The sequence below is a fragment of the Alosa sapidissima genome, chromosome 21 (genome assembly GCF_018492685.1).
Source record: "Alosa sapidissima isolate fAloSap1 chromosome 21, fAloSap1.pri, whole genome shotgun sequence".
In the NCBI taxonomy this organism is placed as follows: Eukaryota; Metazoa; Chordata; class Actinopteri; order Clupeiformes; family Clupeidae; genus Alosa; species Alosa sapidissima.
Window position 1 is genome coordinate 19396281 of NC_055977.1, and position 10656 is coordinate 19406936.

Below are 10656 nucleotides of genomic sequence, written 5' to 3' on the forward strand. Positions count from 1 at the left end.
GGTTTTCCTGTTCATTTGCTATGTGAAATGACGAAAAAAGAAAGAAAATCTCACATATGTTTGACATCCAGTATTTAGTATTTAACAGATGAACAACCCTTTTGAACAATGCAGCCGACGTCTGATTACAAAATCACGGTGGACTGTACACACCCTTAAGCTTTGCACCTCTGACCATCCGTTTCTGATCGCCAAGAGAGAGAGTTGGCCTAGTTGAGCAGATGGCAGTTGATACAGGTGTAAATAAGTTTAATTGGCCTTTTTTGTTGTCATAATGCTAATGCAAAGTCTATGGGAAAAAATAAGCTTGTTTTTTGTTAATATCTCAACAAGTATCAAGTATACAAAAATGACAAATACATTGCTCAAGTGTCCTTTTCAAGACCTACAGTACGTTACAAAGTTTGAACAAAGTTTCTATGTTAAACAGTTGAAGCTGAATTAGACGCAGACATTTTGACTTCGGATCACAAGTAGAAGACTTTGGATAACAGTGCCTTTTCATGCACTGTAAATATATGTGTTACTATGGATTTCTAACAAGTTATAATGCAGCGGTCATTTCTGACTGTTAACACAAAACTAATAAACATAAAAGGAACACAACAGGAGGGTTAAGAGCCTTGCTCAAGCCAGGAATTGAACCCAAAACTTTCAGACTACTGCACGCTAACCTAGCTCCTTAACCACTATACTACCACCACACTAGCCATTAGCAACTGTTATATAGCATATGGCATCCTTGCACAAGCATATGTTTCACACACGGTATTAACATTTACAAGTAAGACCTATGATTTGTGTAGGTTGACATCACAGATTTGAGTTAACCTTCAAGTGAGAGAGAGAAAGTATGTGGGTGGATGTATGTACGCTTATGTGTGTACATTCACTTTGTGTGCATGCGTGGGTGGATGTGTGGGTTGGGCCAGAACGAGTTAGATCCTCAGACTGCTACTTCTCAAGACCTAGAGGGCACAAGTCACACAACTCTACATCTCCCTCCACCTGCTACTGATCCCAACGCATGCGCAAAGACATACATGAACCAACCCTTGACCCCTCTTTCACGTCCTTCACCGCTCCCTGTTTATGGCAATTTATGTCATTTATGGCTGTCAAAACATGCTTTTATTTCTAAATACGGCCTATACTTCACCCTCCTACACACAGAGAAAATATGAAAAGAAGACATATTCAAAAATGCAGAGAGAAAGAAGAGCCCTTTTTCATGTACAAAGCTTGATGGAAAAATAATAGGTGGCGCTCAGGGCTGAGGCATCTTGCCTTAGAAAACTGACAGCTGACACCTGGGGATAAAATTAGCTGAGAACTGTCGACTTTTCTTAAAAAAAAGTGTTTGTTTTCTTGACTGAGAACCACTTGTGAAGTTTAAATGCAAATTAAGACAATCTAAGATTTACTTTTAAAAAGAGAAACGAACAGTTTGAGAAAAGTTTATCCACCCAAGAGTATGGCATGGTAGTATGACACTTACAGTGTACTGTGTGTGGTATGGGTTTGGTGTTTTAAAAACATAGCGGAAGTATCTGTTCTGTGGTCCTGACCATTTTAGAAGGCAGTTGAGTCAAAACAGTGAACTAAGCCACCAAAAGCTATTCAGTAGAAATATTATTTTAGTGAACACATCATAGACACATACAGTTTCCAGAATGTATTAAATCAGAATGAGAAAGAGTACATTTGCTGCCTTATCTAGTTATTAACTTTAGTGTTTGAATGTGTGTTCTATGTTCAATATTTGCTTTGTCACTATATTGCTTCCTTGCACATTAAAGCGTGAGTGAATATTTTTTTTTAAGTAGTAAGAACTTGAAAACTGACAAAAACAAATACAAAGCATTGTCACCTGACATGACAGCAGGTCTGAACCTTTCTGCTCCTGTGACGCCTAGTAAAACTTTGGAGTCCATTAAATACCATTAAATTCTCCCATAATGCCTTCCTGATTTGTTGTCATGTAATCATCCTTGAAGTGTTTTGTTTGGATTCCATACGTCAATGTGCTTTTTTAAGCAGATAAAACAAATCCCTATAAAGTCTTCCTTATTCACGGCCAGCGGATTTGAGGCCTCATAATCTTGTTGGAGTGTGACACAGTGTGGCATATTTGCTTTGCCTTGCCTCTCTTTTTGCTCTTTCGCAGGATAAGTCTTATTGTCTCCAGGTAGTCAAGCATGTGCACGAATCCTTTAGTCATTAAGGTGCACCCGCACAACACTCAAGCCGAAGCCTTCAACAAGAATTTCTACACTTAAAACAAATCATACTTTATTTAGCTTTTTCTCCCCCTACCCCCCTCCATCTTCCTTTTGATGTGCAGGCTCCTTTATATCTTAATGATGTGGGGGATTTTATTTGTATCAGATCGTTAATCTGTACTTCATTAGTGAGCATCTCTTAATTGTCAGAGTTGGTTCTCAGACATCAGATTTAAAGTAAGAGGATTTGAATGGAGTTTTGCTGTTGAGGAGCTGAAGGCGGAATGGTGATGGTGGAGTGAGGGGGGTTCTTTCTGGACTAATTTCCTGGCATATTAGTAGCGGTTATGGGGCTGCGGGCGAGGCAGGGCTGCCCTGCAGGAGGAGGGATTGGAGGGGGTTGGAAGTCTTTGATATTGCCCAGCATCCCGCTGGCTCGGCTGCCAGGGTTCCGCCACGGGCCATCTGGGCATCCCAGGAGGCCGCCGCTGGCTTTGCCCCTCACGAAGGGTTTAAGTCGTGGGGGCGGCAAGGCAGAAGAGACAGACAGGTCAGAACTCAGGGTTAAAGGTTAGGACAAAGAAAGCCAATGAGGATGGTGAACACCTCAGTTTTGATGTCAGGGGAGTTTGAGTATATTGGACTATCTGGACTCCTGTGTCTATAGTTTTGTTTGTATAATCAGGTTGTGCATCCACTCTGCCGGTGTCGAAGGCAAAGATCTCCCTAAAGAGAAGATCTAATGCCTATATGACTGTCCAAAACAGCAGACTCATTGATTGCCAGATCAGCAATGAGTGACTACTCTGTGTGGATATAAATATCAAAGGGCAATAAATCAAATGATGAAATGATTCAAAATATTGCACAGATCTGCATATTCATCAATGTGTCGACACTCTTGAAACACAAACACACATACACTGAGAGAATGAATGTATATTGATGTCTGTTGGTGATTCAAGGGATGTCTATCCCAGTGCATCATTTTGTAACCAGGTTCTGATCCCCATGGGAGGACACTGGCCTATGTATTACTGTATGGCTAAGTCCCATCAGTTTGAGTAATTAGGGTCAATCTAAGACTGTATGCATTACGACTGCAGACCCCTGGCAGACTCTCATCTGCCTCCCTCACACGTCAAAATCTCTCTATCCGCAGACAGAGATGTTTTGTTTTCTTTTCCACATGCAGAAGACATCGCAGACACAGACACACCAGCAGATGTGAATTACAATACATCAAACCCGACGCCCCAGCCCACCCCCACCTCTCTGTGTTCTCTGTTTCCCAGGCCCCCCCCGACGTCTGATGCTCCTCATGACATTCACTCTCCTCCAGGGTCAAGCGGCATATTGCAGCCTTCATCAAATGATTAAATATTTTAAACAGCGCCCTGCCCCATACCTCTGCGTCTCTCCGTCTCTCTCTCCCCTTCCCCCCGAGACTGCCAGGGCCTGCACCGTTATCGTTTTTGTCAGAGCCACTTTCCGTCGGCATTTGTCATTCCTGCTCGCGTTTATGAGTTATCAATCGCAGTGTCAGAATGCAAAGTAACTGATGTTCCTTGGGCGGCGTTGGATGGTCTATCTCGGGCTTTTAATCAATGTATATTTTTCTCCCTCCCTGTTCACCCAACGTTTTCCTTTTTTGCCCCTCATTCTTTGCCATCTCACATAAATCTTTACTGTCCCCCGCTCTGAGTAATGTAAACGCGTGCACACACACACACACATACACACACACACACACACACACACACACACACACACACACACACACAAAATGCTATGACAGTAGCAGTAGTTATATTATCAAACATTTCACCTCGAGGCTAAGTGTGTATCAAGGGCTTTGAGACAGGCACTGTTTGGGGATTAGAATGAAGGAAGGTGGGGGGTGAGTGTTGCAAACAACCTGTAAGGGATTGCCATTGCCATACATAAATCAGCCGCTTTGAAAAGTAATCTTTCTCACACATCCGGGCCTCGCACTGCAGCATGTGTACCCTGACTAGTGTGTACCCTTCCAGCCACGAATTATGGAGAGGGCTCCTCAGGTCATTTGTGTCCACTGTCTGATTAACCGAACAGGACACATTGACAAATTTGTTTTTCATTCATGTTGGTGATTGTTCAGCTCCAGCTTTGGACACATCTACTGCTTATATAGACATGTTTGAACCTGTGACATTGAGGCCTATGTTGAGAGTTATTTATTGTACTACAATGGTTGTGCAAAATAAGTATCAGTGTCTCTATTTTGTAGTTGCTATAAAATAGTAAATTTCCCCTAACTATTATGGCTTAATTTCAACAAAACACAGAAAAATACTTCGACCATCTCAGTCAATTTATACCCTGCTATCAAATTGTTTTAATCAGATTGTATGCATTGCCTTAATGTACAGTTTAGTGTTCAGATTTTCAGATTGATCAGATGTATTGTAGCCAAACATCGGCTTTAACATAGTACAAAATTCTATGGACATTCTGTTCTCCAGTTTAATGATATAGTTTTCCCTGAATACACATTTCCCTTCCTTCACCTGATGGTATTGAGCCTTCCTAATCATGTGTCTTCATCCAGCATAACTTGGCAGAGGTGTCTAGTCTCTTGTACCTGTGTCTGTAAGCATGGCTGTCCTCATTTCTTCGTTGCATTGAGTAGTCTGAGGAACATGACCTGCTTCAGTAACACGCGCCAGGATAAAGAAGTCATAAGAAAGCTTGCTTTTGTCTCCGCCGTGGCAACCAAGATAACTGCAAGGACCAGCACCTTGCTTTCCCTGGGAGACAAGGTTTTTTTCTGAGATCAGGCCTGAGAGGAGTCACACACACACACACACACACACACACACACACACACACACACACACGTTTCATGAATATTCATTATGGATATTCACACTGCATGAATATTTATGGCACTCCTGCATACTTATTTGGTATCTCTTGATTTTGGCTGTTAGGGGGAAAATGGTTAGGGATTCAAAAGACTTTCTCCTTCCTCATAAGCCACATCCAATTCCCTTTCCCCAGCCAACTTTCCATCACTTCTATTGCACAAACACATCCAGACTGTGAATTTAATCAATTTTGGTTATGAGCGAAGAACAGTAAGTCATTGTGAGCACAATAGAATTGTCATACTCCCAACAAGTACTCTGTGTTTTCTAACATTCTGTTCGCCTGTGTTGCCTTTGATTAGGATTCATAAATGATTGAGTGTGCTGCCCCCCCCACCCTCCCTGCCCACCGATGATCGCCTCAAGGCCGTGTCTGCTAAGGGACGGTGAGTGATGGTGGATGGGGCGGAGTGTTGACAAGGGCGAGGACAGGCTTTCCTCTCTTTACGCCATCAGCATTTCTTTTGCAAGCATCCCAAGCCACCAACGCTCCTGTGTGTGTGTGTGTGTGTGTGTGTGTGTCTGTGTGTGTGTGTGTGTGTGTGCGTGTGTGTGTGTGTGTGTGTGTGTGTGTGTACGTCAATACGTCCCAGGGCATATTTTATGGATATATAGACTTATAGACTGTCTTATGGTTCCCCCATCAAGTTCTTCCTCACTGTGGCGTTTTCACTGTCGCAGAGGCTTTGAGGGATGGACTCACTGAGAGAAAGCCCATTCATCAGGCTCAGCCAACGGTGGTGTGGAACAAAGAGAGGCCTGTGTGTTTGTGTGTGTGTGTGTGTGTGTGTGTGTGTGTCGGGACGCTTGGACGCTTGCCGTACCTTTGCTCCGGGACCAGAACGCACATGGTGAGAGAGGAGCAGGACACTCCCACACAAGGAGGGGGTCATTTAGTTTCTGAAGCCCAAAACTCTCAACAATGTCTTTCATTTTTTTACTAACTGAAGGAATAGTGTTTAGTCAAACATAGCAGCTTTGCTTTGATTGGCATCTTTGCTCTCTTGTCACCTCCCACACCATTTCAGTATGTTTTATGATGGTCAATAAACTTAAAGGAGTCCATGATTTGGTTTCAATAGTGAAAGGTTGTTGGGGGAGGGACACTTTACATCAACCCAATACTATAGCTATACTAAACCATTTTGTACACAGTCATAAATGTTTACAAATTATTCTTGATGCATCATAACAACACAAAGACGCTTTATTACACTTAAAGATAAAAGGGCGCAAACTATAACATTGTAAAATTTTATGAATGCAGTCCTTACTACTTCTTTATGGGGCATTATGAATACATTATAACCCTTTACAAACCCATTCATAGTGCTTTATGCTTTATATAAACAGTGACCAGGTATTGATGTTTCAAAGAGTTCCACGGCTAACAACAGCTCTGGGACTTTGTGCAGGTGTGTGTAGGAGTGGTGTAGCCTGTGAGAAACATGAATGGGCTCCCTTAGGCTGAAGGTCCACAGCTACACACACACACACACGCTCGCACACGCACACACACACACTCACACATACATACACATACACATGCACACACACACTGACACACACACACACACACACACACACACACTCACACATACACAAAGGGGAGTGGACAGAGTCATCTCTCTCCCCTCAGACAGTCAGCCGAAGTCAGTGACTTGAACCAGCTGACCACTCACGGTTCCATTATTCATACAATGCAGACACACATACACACACACACACACACACACACACACACACACACACACACTCACTCATACACACACACACACACACACACACACACACACACACACACACACACACACACCTAGAGGAGAACACCTCTCACCAAAGTTACAAGATTTATGAGCTTCAGTTCGGCTTATAATTCAAAGTTCACCCTCACATATATCATACTTTGAAGCACATAGATTATGAGAGAGGGGACATTTATCACATCACAAAACAGACACACACACTTACACACACAAACTCGCACATGGACACTTGCATGAAAGTATATGGACATAAACCAGGATGTTTTCTTTGCTATTCATTTCACTGGGAGCTTCAGCAGAGCAAGTGAGTGTAGAAATATTGTGCTTTACTCACAAATTACCTCTGAAAATCTATTGACATCAACAAAAAGCCACACAAAACACAAAACACTTATTTAACATTTAAATACACCAACAGATCAAATTCTTTCACATGTCTCATATCACATGTTAAAGGGACTCAATGTTTCTTATCACAATAGTCCACTATCAACAATGTAAATGTTTCAAATTGCCAATATTTATTATTGTACTGTATGTTATGCACTGTATGTGCCCTGTTGTTGTGAAGCTGTGAATTAATCTGTTAAAAAAAACATTCAGTCCAGCGATATTCTTAGAGCAGCACATTGAGCATTGAAATACTCTTCAGCAGAAAGCCTAAGAATTCTCTGTATTGTATGAACTAGTACATACTGTATATACATATAGAATATTCCTTGCCCCTTTTTGTATACATTCAAATAAAAAGAGAAATTATTCCATGACTTTTCGTGGAAATTTCACATGCTGTTTAAACACATTAAAGCAACACCAAAGAGTTTTTTGTACCTTAAAATAATGTTTCCAAAATCGTTTCAGTGCTTCATCAACTTGTAACAGGGTGAACGGCACTTCTGCATTCGCTTCACGGCCCTCAATCGGCTATAACAACACTATGTAAGTTTGCAAGATCGGGTAGCGGATCTGTAGTTCGATGGAATGAGACATAAGAAACTACAAATTTGACTTGCATCTGATGTTGCAATACATCGTACTTTCATAAAATCATGCAACATATTCTACCTTGTCTGTGGACATCGTTATTTCCAAAGCCAGTGCTGGATAAACAAATAGTGCGTGCGACAGAGGAAAAGTTCTTTGGTGTTGCTTTAAAACCATGAAACAATTGGTGGAAATTGCGTCTGGTGAAAAGGGCAGCTGTGAGTCTTTCTAATGAGGCACGAGAGAAAAGATATTGACAGCGCTTCAACAGAGAGATAACGAAGAGTGCTAATCTCCCTCATTATGTGTGGGGGCTTGAAAGGGAAAGAGCTCATTTTCTCTGTGACCTCATCATCACTCCTTTACATTTGACTCTTTTGAAAGGGAGCTCCCAAATGATGGAGGGCCCTGTTTTTTTTTTTGGTGTTATTCTTTTCTTTTGGGGGGGGGGGGTATTCCAAGATAGCCATTAACTTATAAATTGGTCGGGGGAGTGCAGGAAGACGAATGCTGACCATTTCAAAGACAGCACATACACTAACAAACACTCTCTCTCTCTCACACACACACACACACACACACACACACAGATACATGCAAACACAACATAAAAAGCCAAAAAGTAGACTTAGCTGGGGGTGGTTAGACACACAGCACTGAAACACGATTAATTACAAAATGCATTAATATTTTATTAGTGTCTTATCAGTAATTAATCAAGCACTTTGATGTAAAGTTCAGCTTACAAAAGACAGAGGAGATGCCCCCCCCCCCCCCCCCCTCATTCAATGCCGCTTGTCACCAACATTGAGCTTGTTTTTATTTCTGGGGACGCCTCATAATCCATTGGAGCCTATACAAGAGTTCCAGACATTTTTCTTTCTCTCTCTCTCCCTCTCTCTCTCTCTCCATGGCCTCTAAGGTAACTGGCACAATGGTTGGGAGGGGGGCAGGCATGATGGAGGAAAGGCTACGGGTCCCCCGTGCCACATCCCCTCGCTGGTTGATTGCGATGCGTGACGGCGCTGGATAACTCATCACAGTAAATATTATCCCTTGTGCTCGCGCGCTAATTAACACACTTAATTGTGGCTGTCAAAAGACTCGCAAGCCGGGTTATCGGAGAAACCTGCCGACAGAGCCCAACACTCCTCGGCGCTACACCCTACTTCCCCCCCTTACACACATATACACATACACAAACACACACACACACACACACACACACACACACACACACACAGAGAGAGAGACCCAGACACACACACACACACTTCCTATTGCCCCCAGATTAGGGTGCTAACACAGCACAGATTGGTCACCTCATAGAGGATGTGACGGAACAAGTGAGAGAAGGGGATCCGCAGAGAGATTGAAAAAAATAATTTTTTCAGTATGCAAAGAAGATCACTCAATTTTTTGCATCAAAGAAGGTTGTAATCGGTGGTGCAGTTAAACCATCAGAAACATTTTCACAAACTGCTAAGGGAGAATGAAAGTGGGCAATGTGGGAGTTGCTGGTATTTTTCTTTTATATTATTTGACAACGCCAACACAGGCAAAGCACACACAAGGCACAAACAAACTCTCAAACAGAGTATTGGCAGTGCCTCTAGCTATGCTTTGCCACTTTGTCCTTGGCTGTTCAACAAGCACTTTAGAAATTACTAGCATATTAATCTAAATTACACAAGCATTAGCCAGAGTCAATCCAACACAAACTCCTGTGATTTTAGACCTGTGTATGGTATACTACTGACACAAATGAATGCTGAGCTGTGTATACACTGCACAAAATCTCCATATGGTTTTGTTGATGTTGTGTCTTGGCTTGGATATATACTCGCATATGGCCCTCTCTGTAGCACCATTTTATCAGCCAATTCTCTTCTAATCATTCACACACACATACACACACAGACACACACACACACTTGCGCGTGCGCGCATACATACACACACCCACACTCATACACACGCACACTCAGACCCACACACATATGCACGCACATGCACACGCACACACACACACAAACACACACACACACACACACACACACATACACACATACACACACACACACACACACACACACACATACACACATAGACATCAGCACAGACACATACCAGTGCACACTCACACTGATTGCTGCATAGTCATGTCATGTTCAACTTACACCTGAATCTCTCTTTCACACAATCCAACAAACACATGCTGTGTATGCATAATACTCATAGACACACAACGAAAGCTCTCGATTCCCACCAGTATTTTTCTGTATCCATAAAGCTGAACCATTGAGCAATTAAGAACTAGTCCATGGTTCATTACCAAAAAGAACCGTTTAGTGTAATGGTAAAGCTGCATTATACAATGCTGATGCAAATTAGCAGGAGACAGCCGCAAATAGTTGTCAACTTAACCCCTTCTATCAGAGCTGTTCTAATGCTACTGCTCTCTCAGTGCACTTCCTGCTGTGTCTGCTAAAATGATTGACAGGTATGTAGATGGATCCATGCCAAAAACACCTGATTGGATGATAATAAGCGACAAAGAGAATGATTCTGCCTCTGATTACAGAGCCCAGAATGGTCAAAGAGACTGATTTCCTAATTGATTGCTATCAGTAGGAAAATATTTTTTAAAGGAAGGTATTTTGTATTTATATGTACATTTCTTTGGAGAGTACAATGAATTATTTATTGGAAAAGATAAAAAAAAAATGTGCATGTATCTCTTTGTAGAGGAATGGTCTGTTGTGGAATTGTGTC

The 10656-nt window shown here is 42.1% G+C and overlaps 1 long non-coding RNA gene across 1 annotated transcript; it reads right to left on the reverse strand.

Moving 5' to 3' along the window:
* Window positions 1–4575: 4575 nt before the first annotated feature.
* On the reverse strand, window positions 4576–7905 carry LOC121695895. Its single transcript, XR_006026197.1, has 2 exons — window positions 7729–7905; window positions 4576–5043 (listed from the first exon to the last, which is right to left on the reverse strand). It is a non-coding gene; the product is annotated as an uncharacterized LOC121695895 (long non-coding RNA).
* Window positions 7906–10656: the final 2751 nt, after the last annotated feature.